The sequence below is a fragment of the Alosa sapidissima genome, chromosome 23 (assembly GCF_018492685.1).
Source record: "Alosa sapidissima isolate fAloSap1 chromosome 23, fAloSap1.pri, whole genome shotgun sequence".
NCBI classification, from domain to species: domain Eukaryota; kingdom Metazoa; phylum Chordata; class Actinopteri; order Clupeiformes; family Clupeidae; genus Alosa; species Alosa sapidissima.
This window is the reverse complement of record NC_055979.1, coordinates 20,206,110-20,220,065: the sequence shown is the minus strand read 5'-3', so window position 1 is coordinate 20,220,065 and position 13,956 is coordinate 20,206,110. Positions and strand designations below refer to the sequence as shown.

Here is a 13,956-nt window from a genome sequence, read left to right as displayed (position 1 = left end):
CTAAATGTACACATAAATTATTTTATTGTAAGGCCCCCCATGAACGAAAGTCCACGAAACTTGGCATGCATTCGGAGGGTGTCATAATGATCCTACACTTTCAATTTCGTGCAGTTTTGACCATGTCAGCCAGAGATATTGTGATGAAAACACCTAATATTTTGCTTTTTAATTTTTAACTAGGTGGCGCTATACATGAAATAAGTGGTAATGGGATAGGTTGACATGCCCCCTTAAGACCAACATACAAAAAAAGGTGGACCTCCTAGGCCCTACAGTTCTCGAGATATTCACAGAAAACTGTCTCCGGCCACCTACAGGCCAGTTGGTGTATAATAACATAAATTAATTTATTGTGTGGCCCCCCATGAACGGAATTTCACGGAACTTGGCGTGCATTCAGAGGGTGTCATAATGATCCTACGCTTCTAATTTCGTGAAGTTTTGACTATGTTAGGTCACAGATACCTGCGATTACAACACCTCATTTTAACTTTTTTGTGTTTAACTAGGTGGCGCTATACATGAAATGAGTGGTTATGGAATGGGTTGACATGGCCCTTTGAGATCAACATACAAATGAAAATTGTCCTCCTAAACCCTACGGTTCTCGAGATATTCACAGAAAACTGTGTCTGCCCTACCCTCCTTTCGGGGGGTCCAGTCCAGTGGGGGGGCTACAGATCAAAACGAAAACAGGAGGTTCCATGCTATCCATGTGGGGTTACATGCCCACCAAGTTTCGTGTACCCCGGTCTTACAGTGTCCCGGGAATCCTTGACGGAAACTTCCTGTAGATAGATAGATAGATAGATAGATAGATAGATAGATAGATAGATGCTTTATTGATCCCCAAGGGGAAATTCAATGATATTATGAATTTGACATTTGTTCTAGAACTATTCTCAGTGCAATTTTACATAATTACTGATAATTCTGTGAAATACTGTGAAAGAGCTATTGGCTGGAAAATAGAGCGAACAAAGTTCAACAATTGTTATCAATTACTTATTGTTAGCAGACTGCCATTTTTTACTTCAAGGCCATTCATAAAGGAAGTTAATTCTGAGGAATGACTAACTCAATTAGAAGTGAAAACTTCTTCAATAAATGTGCAGCTATTTGGGACATTGTGACAGCGTGTCAAAGCACTGAAGAGGTATGAATGATGAATGAATCAATCAAATCCACCAGTGAGTAGGAAACAGAATGATGTTTTGAATGAGCACAATGAGTGTTTCTCTCGGAGGCAGTGGGGGGTATGCGGCTGCAGCGAGCCCCTGGAGTGCCTTGAGTTTTGTGCTTCATCTTTTGGAGAACAGGCCAGGGGTTGTGGCTTGGCACTCCGCTGAATCCTGCTTATCTCACCCTACCCTATCACACGTCTGGATTCAACCTCCACCCTATCGGGTCATCTGAATGGAAGGACAGACGTGGGATGGGTGAAATTTGGGGAGCGAATCCTATGCCTATTGGGTCTCTGTCGATTGATGCCTGCGACTGGCTCATTGTCTGTAGATTTATGAGTAACAGAATGGTCATCTGGGGGTGGGGGGGGTCCCTTAATTCCTCCTTGCTCCTTTCCACCTATCCCTGCCCAGTTGGCAACATAATGCTCTCTCTCTATCTCTCTCTCTCTCTCTCTCTAGTTTACTCTGAATACACCAGAGTGAAAAAATGAGAAATATTATCAGTAAAAACAATGATATTGATGTTTAAGACTGGACAACTTTTTTGGTGGCTGAATGGCAAATCAAGAAATATTGACTAATCTCTTGGAGGCTCTGTACACAGTGCAGTGTTTTGCAGATTGTTTTTGCAGACTTGCTTTCAACAAAAAAATATTGTTTTGTCTTCATGCAATTACTGACACATTTAGCAAAATATTGTTTGTTAACCTTAAAGGGACACCAGGCAACGTTTTTGTGTTAATTAATCATCTTCGTAAGTCGGTATATGGTAAATGACTCATTACAGGGCAAATGAAGACTCTCTCGCCCGCCCCTGTAAGAAGAATATCCCGCTTGCAAGTTCGGTGTATCCGACCCGCCGACCAGTCTCACAAAGTCTCAGACATCGCGAGAAACAGGATCAGTTTACATCCTGCATCCCCAGCACAGAGGCAGACTAACGAAACGCTAGCAATTGTTACAAACGTGTGTATAGCTTGCCTGGTGTCCCTTTAAAGACAGACATGCAGGGCATTATACCATCCATATACCACACACTGCCTGCATGAAAACATTTACTGACATGGGCTATGCATCACCATAGGTTATCCATGTGTGTGTTATTGCTATGGTGTGTGTGTGTGTGTGTGTGTGTGTGTGTGTGTGTGTGTGTTGGACAGGTCTAAACTGTAATGTGCTAAAAGTATACATCAGTCTTCATATCTAAACTAGCTTGATAAGTATAGGGTTACATCATCACAATCCACAGGAGAGTTGCTTGCTTGCAGAGGACAGTCAGACATTGCTATGGATTTATCTCCTGTCTCTGAGCTCCACAGATTTGACTGCTTCCTCCTTTCCCTTTTGTGTATTCATGGAATTAGGGCTCAGTGATGCCTCTTTGTGTCTAACAGAGGTGTCCTGCAGGACTACTGCCCATTAGTGCACAATGATTCCGAGTTTTTTTTTTTTGGTGGGGTGGGCTATGGGGGCGAGGGAGGTAGGCCCCCATGAGGTAAACGCTGTGTGCCTGACTGAGTCAAAGCTGTCTCTCTTGGCAACCTTTCAGACCACTGCCAGCGCCTCAGGACTTTCCCTATCAATTCAGCATCACTGCAAGACCCTCCTGATTTACATAAAGAGCCCCTTTTTTCTCACAAAGCCAGGCAGTGTCCAGCCCAACATTTTGCATTAATTTGCAGCGAGTTAATCTGAGAGCATTAGACACAATGTTTTGTAATTCTTGTTTGTGCATGCAGTGCTTGTGGTTACTTTTGAAGGAGTTTGTAATGTCATAAGTACATTAAAATGTGGTCACAAGCTTGTTATCCATTGACAACATTTGGAGGAAACAGTGAAAATATGAGTTTGAATATACAACAAAAAGAAATTACCAACGCTCCTTAGTTACCCCTTGAGGTCTCTGCAGGTCACCATGTCAAATGTCTTGCCTCTTTATCTTGAATAAATTGGAATAAATGGGCCCTTTTTCAGAACATGCCAGCAATGCCATACTTTGCGTGAACTTCCTGTTCAGTTGAGATAGATGTGAATAAGGATGGATCCTCTCCAGGACCTCCCACTTCAGACAGCTCTCCATCCTGGCACTTGCCTCCCTGTGAACTCTGGCGCCACGTCCAGAAACTCCAGTTACCCATCCTCCCCTTCCCTCTCTATTTGTGTTGTCCTTTCTTTGCCTTGAAGAAAGAATGCAGAGGATAGGAGTAGATTATTGGATCCTGACAAAAAAACCCCAACATAAGTGAATTAGAAGATATTGGATAGAATGACAGGAGATCAAAACTATTGAGAGGTGTGCAGTGGTCTCACTTAGAAGTTGGAAAATGACAGAGATAGCACTGATTCAGAGCTGATCAAGAGTGTCAAGTGTCCCTTGTGCAGGTATACACAAACAACTTGCATCATGAATCTATCTTTCTCTGACCTGCACACATATGATGAGACATACCTTCTCAATTCACAAAATTTAGTGTTGAGTAGCCAACACCAATGGCTGACAAAGAAACAGTACAACAGTCTAACCTTTAAATATTCACAGCATTTGAGCATTCCTAAGACAATGATTTGCTGCTCATCAGAAACAAATGATTAATACCAGACAGGAATTATATCAGAATGTACAGTAATCACTACCCTGGCATGGTGCAAATGTGCACTGCTGATTCTCAGAGATATAAAACTTTTCTGTCAACTGAACAGACAGAGAATTATCCTCCTCACATACCAACCTATAATGTGGCCTGCTGCTTAAATAGACACTTGAGGCACTTGAACTGGGGTCCTCCAGCTGATGTAGGGCAACAATGTACAGCTCTTTCATTATCTAAACAATGCACCGCAACATTAAAATAGTCTTTCCTAGCATGGCATAAATCTTGGGCTCTCTGTCACTGGCAGTGCTAACCTGAAACACATTGAATCTTACCTCCACTTCTGACAAAAAGAGCCTGGGGCTTCCCTCCGCCGTGCTATCCTCAACAATAAAAGGACAGTACATCACTGTTTGCCTGTAAATTAGTTTGAGAATGAACTGGAGAGACTAAATTTAGCAAGTCAATTCCCATGCTCTTAAAGTAGTTACGACAACCATCACTGGTTGCGCATGGGAGATTTGTACTACAGATAGAGGACCATGTAGTCACTTTCTAATCAACATGAACATCTGGATAGTTTTACTGCTAATTTGTTTAAATAGTGTTCAATTGTTTCAGTCCCTCATTCATTTTCTATTTATTTATTTATTTATTTATTTATTTATTTATTTATTTATTTGACAGTAACAGTTTAAATCTGCACATGTATCTTGGTTGTACTACACTGCAAAAAATAAAATCTAGCCAAGTGTTGTTAATCTAATATTAAGATAAAACAAATCTATTTGGTATTGTTTTTAGTATGAAGAGACTTATCTTGCGCTTTCTCGAAATATCATTTTGACTTAATTTAAGAAGACTTATTTTCAGTCTTATCAAGAAATATTTGCTCTACGCACTGGCAAACAAATCTGCTTGATTTTCGAACAAATTTGTTTAACACACTGGTAGAGAAATTTGCTTGTTTTCAGGATGAGACATCTTATAATAAGTCAAATTCTTCTTAAATTAAGTTAAATGATTTTACGAGAAAGCACTTGGTAAGTCTCTTTATACTGAAAGCAATATCAACTAGACACTTGGTTAGATTTTATTAGATAATCAGTTTTTTCAGTGTATGCCTACTTCAGGTTGTGTCTTGTGGTTTATATGTAAATCTTGTGCTTTATGTTTACTAAATGGCTGCTGGAACACTCTCATGGCCCCTATTTTCCACCCTGGCGCATGGCGGAAAACTCATTTTCCACCCCGCGCAAAGTTTATTTTCGTATTTTGCACGTCTCATTTTTAAACAATGTGCCAGGAGGTGTGGCAATGAACAACCTAGGGAGTGGTCCGGCGCATTGTCTAAAAATCATACACTACCGAAAATGCATTACGCCACTTACCAAGAGAAACCTGGTCAGAAGTCCATGGCGAGTTGTTCATATGATCCCATTGTAATCGTGTAATTTGTAATGCTTTGCATGGATGTGCACTGGTGCACGTTCATGGATGATAGAAAGATGCATTGTGCACCCGCCCATATAACTGTTGATAATGCGCTCTTTAAATAACATAAACAACTCGCCATGGACTTCTGACCAGGGGCCTATTGCACAAAACTAGGATAAGGGATTAAGCCGGGATATCTTGGTTATCCTGGCTCAATTTATCCGTGATCCAGTTGCACAAAAGCGGGATAGGGGGCAGCAGGATATGTTATGGTATAAGTTACCATGGTGATTTATTCTGTGGAGCTAGCCTGCTCCAGACCAGGCTAAATTCCAGGATCTATTTAATCTCATCCCTTATCTCAGTCAGCAGTCACCACAAACGGAAACCAATAGTTATTCCACTGCCCACTACACATTGTTATCACATATACCTAGACCCACTGTCATTATTTAAACGTTTGTGATCATTAAATAACTTTTACATACTCGCCATTCCCGACCTGTCATGCGACAATGTGACGTCACGGTAGTGCCTAACCATTTTGCGTTTGCGCGTGGTGGTCGCGGCACTAGTTGCAATATTCTCCTAAACAGAGGTGTTGCTGTTTGTTGCTGTGGTGAAAAGGCTATCGCTACCTACTTCACACCGTAGAAGAAGCAATGAAGCCCCTCTAGTTGCCATGGTGAATCAGTGAATCTGTGATCGGTGGCGGGGTCTATTTGAGGGAGCCGTGAGCGCGCACTTATCCAGGATAGGTTTCACCTGGCTTGGTGAATCCGTGTCTGCTCATCCTGGCTTGCTCGTTGTGCAACCAATTAAGCCTGTACGCTCTTGTTTTGGATTCATTGAGCGCAGCTCAGTAACTTATCCCGGATGTCTTAATTCTGCTTTTGTGCAACGGACCCCTGGTTTCTCTTGGTCAGTGGCGTAATGTGTTTTAGGTAGTGTAAGACAGCAACACAACACATGGAAAATACGTACATTAAACGTGAAATAATGTGGAACAGATGTCATCCTTAAAGGTGCTCTAAGCGATGCTGGGTAACATCACTTCTGTTGACTTTTAAACAAAACAGAGAGCTAGCTCGCTACTTCCTCCCCCTCCCTCCAGTGCTGCTCTGTCCAATTGAAACATCTCGTCTGTGATTTGCTGGAACAGTTTATTATGTTTTTATGGGCTAGGTTTGCCCAGGTTGTTTTTGTTGCCGTTTTTGGAGCCTGGGCTGTCCACAGAGATCGCGTTTTTTACAGTGCAGGACACAGACAGTTAGCGGTTGGTTAGGTGATGTTTGCAGTAAGTGACATAAAATGTTTTAGCCTAAAAAACGTGTGGTATCGCTTAGAGCACCTTTAACAGCATGTAAAATGTAATGATGTAATAAGTAATTTGACAGTGTGGAGAATAAAGTCCCAAGAGCTAACATTTATAATTGGAGAGGAATACCCTTCAAAGTGGACCATGTATTTAGGTGGTGATAAGGTAGGGCATATGAATGAATGTATAATGAATGAATAAATACATCTATAATGAAAGAATGAAATAAAAAAATTGAAATGTCTACTAATGATGTATCATCATAGATGTCTTCAAGACAATGAATTGTGTAGTGTTATGAATCAATCAGGATGTAGAGCTAAAACATCTGACTAGAACAAGTACTGTTATTACTTTGTAGAGGAAAACATATGGTTCGTTCTCCAACAATTAACAGACAAAACAAACTAAACAAAATCTATAGGCCTACAAGTAACAGATACAGTTCACTGAAATGCATGTTTCTGCCTCAACCTGAAAGTGCTTTCTGTGGAAAATGCTCAGAGCTTTTGGCCTACTTAACAAATTCCCAGGCCATTGAGATCTTTTAACAATGCTGGTTAAATTCATGTTTTATTTATTTCCTGATTTATTTTAAAGTGAATAGTTAGAGAGAATTAATTTGTGATGATTTAACCCACTCCTCCACTTTAAAATATGAAGTGAAATATAAAACATTCAAGGCACCCCACTTGTTTTCCCTTGGGATCTCTGACTAATTTGACTAGTTTCCCCACAAATGATAATCTTTCATTCAAGTGGAGGGCATACGTACTTTCAGAGCCAGCCCACCATTGCCTTTCTGTGAAAGAACTTTACCAGGCAATTTCTATGCGATCCCTTGACAAATTTGTCATGCCAATAACCTTTCTATAGGTCTCCCCCTAGGTCCAGAGGTGAACAGAAAGGCCTCTTTTTCAAACCAACACAAAACATCAGGAACATTTAAACGGTCAAAATGACCTCACTGCCTGCCCCTTTTCTCTCACCTATATGAGTTTCTGAGTAAATGAAAGTCACACACCAGTACTGAAACAGAGAATGACCACTGAAAGAGCTATAATGTGTTGAGGGAGCAAGCCATACAATAAACACTTCCGTTTCATGATGTACTGTATAGATGTGTCAATTTTACATCCATATGCACTGTATGCACTGTTTTGAGTCTGTAAGCATGATGTAATTGTGATAATCTGCTAATATTCAATATCCATCAGTAAAGCAATCTGTCAGCTAAGAACATTTAAATGAAAACAATTTAATTTAAAGTTAGGTATTCTTCAAAATTATGCAATGACTTTGCACAAATGATGATTTTTTGAGCCTACAAACTGTGTTGTCCTTACCTAATAACATCAATGTGTTATTTCCAACACATCCTTTTTGAGAGTGTATAGGCTGAAGAATACCAAACTCCTCCTTTAACTTTAGCTTAGCGGTTCATAAGCACAACAGCTGCTAATTAGGTTGCTGTGAGACATACAAATGATAAAAATCAGCAAAACATCAAAAAGCAATAACCATCAGAAGCCATATGGGGGGGTATGCTAAATCAAGTATAAGAACATTTGACCAATTTTCTTTTCACCCCCTCTCCCCCCTTTGTCCCTCCCTCCCTCCCACTCATCTAAACAAACTGGAGTTGGAGTGCTGAATACGTCCTAATTCAGTCTGAACATGAAAAGTGGGACTGCCCTCTAGTCCTGGAGACCGAAGTCATTAGTATGCTAGGCAGTCCTACTGGACCATGCAGCCGCTGCCAGACAGTCCAGTGGTGCAGGCCGCAGGAGCAAATCTCCTTTGTGGTTCTCTGTGGTCGTGCTAGAGGGTCCAAACATTTCAAGAGAGAGCTTAGCTCAGTTTCCAATATCTAACACATTGCCTCTAGCGAGCTCTTTCTCTGCGCCATTTTGTCAGGAAACAATAAGTTGGTTGAGAATTTGAACCCACATGAAGGCGGAAGTGTTCATTCATTATTAGAAAATATTTTATGCGACTGTGAGCCATTTGCACCATTTGTTGCTTTGTAATATTGTAATAGATATGCAGCCTACAAGTTTGATTAAACAATATGAAGTTCTGTAATATTGTAATAGATATGCAGCCTACAAGTTTGATTAAACAATATGAAGTTCTGTAATATTGTAATAGATATGCAGCCTACAAGTTTGATTAAACAATATGAAGTTCTGTAATATTGTAAATAGATATGCAGCCTACAAGTTTGATTAAACAATATGAAGTTCTGTAATATTGTAAATAGATATGCAGCCTACAAGTTTGATTAAACAATAGGAGGTTCTGTCAATAGGTGCTGCCTGGGAAATCTTCCTGTGTGGTAAAATCAAAAAGTCATGTGACATACTACTTAAAAGGGATTTTTATTCATTGAAATTTTAATTTTACCACTTATTACATAACAATGCTGGATTGCTTCGCTTCATTTATCATTTTTATGAAATACATCTAAAGATTTTCTCTCCAGGGGAGAAAAAAAACCTCATGCCATGAATGATCCCCATCCATCCCTCCGTCTTTATGAGAGCCACCCAACGGGTCACTATGGCAATGTCCCAGGACTCAAGCATGGAGGGAGAAAAGACTCTCTGAAGTCCCTCCCCCACGGCGCGAGTGGCAGCGGTCCAGATGAAAGATGAGAGTGTGGGAGTTTAGCGTTTGTCTGCTGGGTGGGACTCTTCCGGAGAACGTCACAAAGCTAAGGCCATCATTAACCCCAACATACTCTGGGAAACATCAGGAGGTGGTAGCTGCTGTTTCCATTACAATTACACGTGCACTGGCACATTAACTTTATTGAATATTAACTCGAAATGGGTTTATGACAACCCATATCCTTAAGATTAGTTGATACTAACAGCATTGCATATAAATAGCAACTCATGTCATAGGGGAGCTTTTTGAGCTTCCTTGCAAATGTCCTCCATGCAAGTCACCCAGAGAAATCCAGACATTTTGTATCAGATCCTTTCCTTTCCACACCTGACCTCACTATAACCAAATGTCCTCTCCTGGGAGTACATGACAACTTTTGAAGTGGGAGTGGCCGGTCCCTAGGATGCATTATAAACAGCTAGACCAGGATTAGACATTTGAGTGGAACTAGGCTCATTCAACTTTATGCGGTGCTGCGCAAATCTGGCTGAAAGTGATGCATGCTGGATTTTTGCACAATGAAAATATGTGTTGTGTTAAGTCCAGCATGCATCAATTTCATCTAGATCTGCACAGTGTTGCATGAAGGGGAATGAGTTCACTGGCATGGCAGGAAGAAGGCTACATGCTACCAGCAATGACATACCGGAAGTGACATTAGATATGCCCGGCGATCCGCCAGCTGCAACCAGGCTACTACACAACACGCCTACTTTACAGACCAGCTGTAACAGACATTCGTAAGGCTTCAAGCATTTAAGTTACCTTAAACATACCTTGGACTCACTCATTCTCACTGCTGCCATCTGTTGGATTGGAGAAAATGGTTTCAAGGATACAAGAAAGTTTGTCACATGCATATAGTTACTGGATGTAAGAAATGCAGTGAAATTATGTCTGGTGTCAGCCTATTTAGAGATAGATAGATAGATAGATAGATAGATAGATACTTTATTGATCCCCAAGGGAAATTCAAGGTCTCAGCAGCATACATACAACACAAACACATTCTTTAACAGCAGAAAGAGTAATTAAAGTATATAATATAAAAACACAACTAAGCAGTAAGGACAGTAGAAGATAAAGAATATGCTAAATATGCTAAAATACAAATTATACTAACACTTAATACAATATATAAAAATATACTAAAATACAAATGACAAAAATACAAATTATACTAACACTTAATCTAAATCAATTCTAAAAACAGTATCCACATAGTGGTGATTAATAAATCAGAGGCGCTTGCAATGACTGAGGCAGGGACTGAGCCTGTGATTCTCTGTGCATAGTAAGGTATGGTAAGGTGCTCTAAGGTGCTCTGTGTGAATGAGTGTCATGGTGGTAGTGCAATGGTGATAGTGGTCATGGAGTGCAAATGAGTAAGTCAACAGTGCAACAATGCAGAAATAAAGTAAAGTAGTCTATATATCTATATATTTAACTATTTAAGAAAATGTATAAGTGTGGCCACAGTTCGGCTGTGGCATGGAGGGGGGGGGGTTATGCATATGTGCTAATGTGCTAATATAGCACGCAAACAGTGAGGCATAAAGACAGTGGTACAAGTGGCTAGTGGACAGACAGTACCAAACATGGAGGGGGTGAAGAGGCAGAAGTCTATCTCTCCTCTTCCCTTATTTTATATTCTTCCCTTATTATATATTCTTCCCTTATTATATATTCTTCCCTTATTTGTGCATTTATGGGGGGGGGGGGGGGGTAAAAAGTGCAGTAGAAGAGGGGTTTAGTAGATTAAGTGGCAAGGGCTGCATAAGAAAGGTGGGGGAGGATTGGGATTGGGGGGGGGGCACCAACAAGGAGCACCCAAGAGCAACAGGGGCAAGAAAAAACTCCCTTACTAAGGAAGAGACCTTGGGCAGATCCACGGCTCAAGGGGCTAACCCAACTGCCAGGGGTCTTGGTGTGTGTGTTGGTGGGATGACAAGGGAGATGAGATAGTGTGCTGTGTATGTGGGGAGAGGGCAGTGTGCAATATGTCATGAGACAATGTGCTGTGTATTGGGGGGGGGGCAGTGTGCTGTAAATATGTTGGGGATGTGTGTTGGACACTTTTTTTCCACAAATCTTTCTCCACTTCAAGCATGGGGGACAAGAAAGCATAGAAATCCCACTGCACAGTGCATTGGGTGTCTTGCATAGATGTAGGACAGATGGGTGGATGGACGGAAGGACAGCAAGCCATAGCAGCTGATAGTAGAGGAATTAAGGATGGTCAGCTCAGCAGAGAATCCACTTCGCTATTGAAAACTGTGTAATTGTAATCTATTCCATTCATAAACATTCACTTTAACTGTCATACCGGCAAAAAAGGTCTACTTTTTGTACCAGGACTGAATCCCTTCTGCTGTGGTCTTCTGTTTTTGACTAGCAATGAGAGCCACCATGTGGTGAGGAGGGGAAGTTGCATACAGAGTGACGCACAAGATCCAAATGAAAGATTACATAAGATTAGAAATAGATTGACTTTTCTTATCTTTCCTTTTGCTATAAGGTTAAGCACTCTAAAAAAATGATAGACAAGTATGGAAATGTGTTTTGCTTTCCATTACATTTGGCTTTATTCCATCCAGTCTACAATGCTCCTGGCTGGAAAATACCTGCCTATCAAGAAAAAAGGTCAAGGGACATCAAGGTTTTTTTTTAGGGAGGTGGAAAATGCGAGACTTGTGTGGCTGGCTTAAAAATGACTAATTTGTTTAAATGTATTCAACATTTGTCCTCGTCTCAGACCTCTGTAGCTCTCTCCCCAGAGCTTTCCGTCTTCTCACTTATTTGAAGTGTCTTTCAAGGAGGCCTCTTCAGTTTGGGAAAGGGACCAGTTTCATGTTTTTCAATATATTCCTCAGTTGAATTTGAATGTGGTGATTACCAAAGTCCTGTTACCTCCATTTAACAGTTGAGTAATACAGAGCCATGACAATGAAATATAATAGTCAACAAAGTTACCATGACTGCAATGCTATCAACAAAACAACAGAAAATCATAGATAGAATATGAAGTGAAGGGTGAAGTTAGCCAACAACAGCAAAAAATAATTTGTTTACTTGAGTTTATTTGAAACAAGACGGTAAACTCTAACAACTCCTGTTGTTATAGCTATGTCCAGTCATATGGTGTCTTTGAAATATGTTGGAATCTAATCACTCATTCTAAATATAGATGGGAGGCCCCTTTGAGTTGCAACATTTCCATTCAAGCAGGTGCAATGTAAAACAGTTATGGTGGCTTTGTTTCTTATTTATTAATTTGTTTTGCCAGGAATAGTTGAAGCATAAGCTAAGTTTATTTAAAAATATACACAGAGAACATTTAGAATACACGATGCTAGGGCCCTAGAGTGAGGGTTATTCCGAAATGGAATTGCCACATAGAGCAGTCTTCAGGGTGATGCTTAGACACTAGACCAGCATCTTTATCAACAGGCAGCTGACGTTGGAACACAATATTGCTCTGGTTTTGCATTTAGCATGCATCAGTTAAAGGTGTTAATGGAAACTGACAATTCATGCAAAATCTTATCTAAGTGAATTATGATAGGCAGGAGCTCTGATATAAAGGACTTTTGTTGGCTAGTAATACAATGGAGTACAGTGGTGCAATAATATAACACAAGACCTCATTCCTCAACAGATTTCAATGAGTAGTTCTAAACCGTTCTATTTTAGATGGGACATGTGAAATACTCACCAGTAGGTTGCAGTATTTCATAGTCAATCTGTGAACACTTCCATTTATATTTTATCTTAATACACTGTGACTACTTATATTACAATTCAGATGAAAGTCATCTTACTTTAAAAAGATAAAAAGCAGACTAAAATCAATTGAATTAAGAATATCATCTTCAAGTTGACAAAGAGGTCCTGGTGAATTATTTCATAAGATATATCAATGTTAAATGACAGCAGTAGATTTGTACTGATGACTTTGACAGGATGAGCACCTACAGTACACAGACAAAGCAACCCATTTTTCAATCTAATGGACTCTTCCAAGTAAATCAACAAAGTTGGGTGAATAAGCCTGAAGAATTTACATTCACATTTATTCATTTAGCAAAACGACTTGCCAAAAAGGAATAACATTCAAGCTACAAAACAGAGGAGACCTTAGGAAATAGTTAATACTACATCAATAAATACTACTACCAGAGAAATAAATGCTATGCTAAAGAGTCCTAATGTTTTGGCTAATATAGCAACTTAGCAAGTATGTGTGAGTCATACCTCCACACCAAACTGTACACACAACGTCACAGGAAAGAGTTGTTGACGTGTTCCATGACCTCTGTGTCCTCAAAGTTCATCTGAGTTGAGGGTTTCTAAACAGCTCTGGGACCAAATAAAAATTGTGTTTATTTTTTAAGTTTTATCACATTATATGATAAAATAAGGGCAACATAAGGGTAGATGCTCATAAATGATCTGTGATCCATTTTTCTACTTTTTACAGAATCCCTAAATTAGCAAAATTAGTGGAAGTAGATAGTACAGTGGTCAGACATGGTTTAGCACATGGGAGACTGGGGTTCGATTCCCGCATGATGCATTTTTGGCCTAATGGTTAGCGCTTTGGACTTGTAACCGGAGGGTTGCCGGTTCGAACCCCGACAAGTAGGCACGGCTGAAGTGCCCTTGAGCAAGGTGCCGTGGCCCACTGGTTAGCACTCTGGACTTGTAACCGGAGGGTTGCCGGTTCGAGCTCCGACCAGTGGGCCGC

At 40.3% G+C, this 13,956-nt stretch overlaps 1 long non-coding RNA gene across 1 annotated transcript; it reads left to right on the top strand.

Moving 5' to 3' along the window:
- The first annotated feature begins 4,996 nt into the window (after nt 1-4,996).
- LOC121698651 lies at nt 4,997-12,448 on the top strand. The gene is made up of 3 exons (XR_006026822.1): nt 4,997-5,206; nt 10,769-10,774; nt 12,438-12,448. It is a non-coding gene; the product is annotated as an uncharacterized LOC121698651 (long non-coding RNA).
- The last annotated feature ends 1,508 nt before the right edge of the window (nt 12,449-13,956 follow it).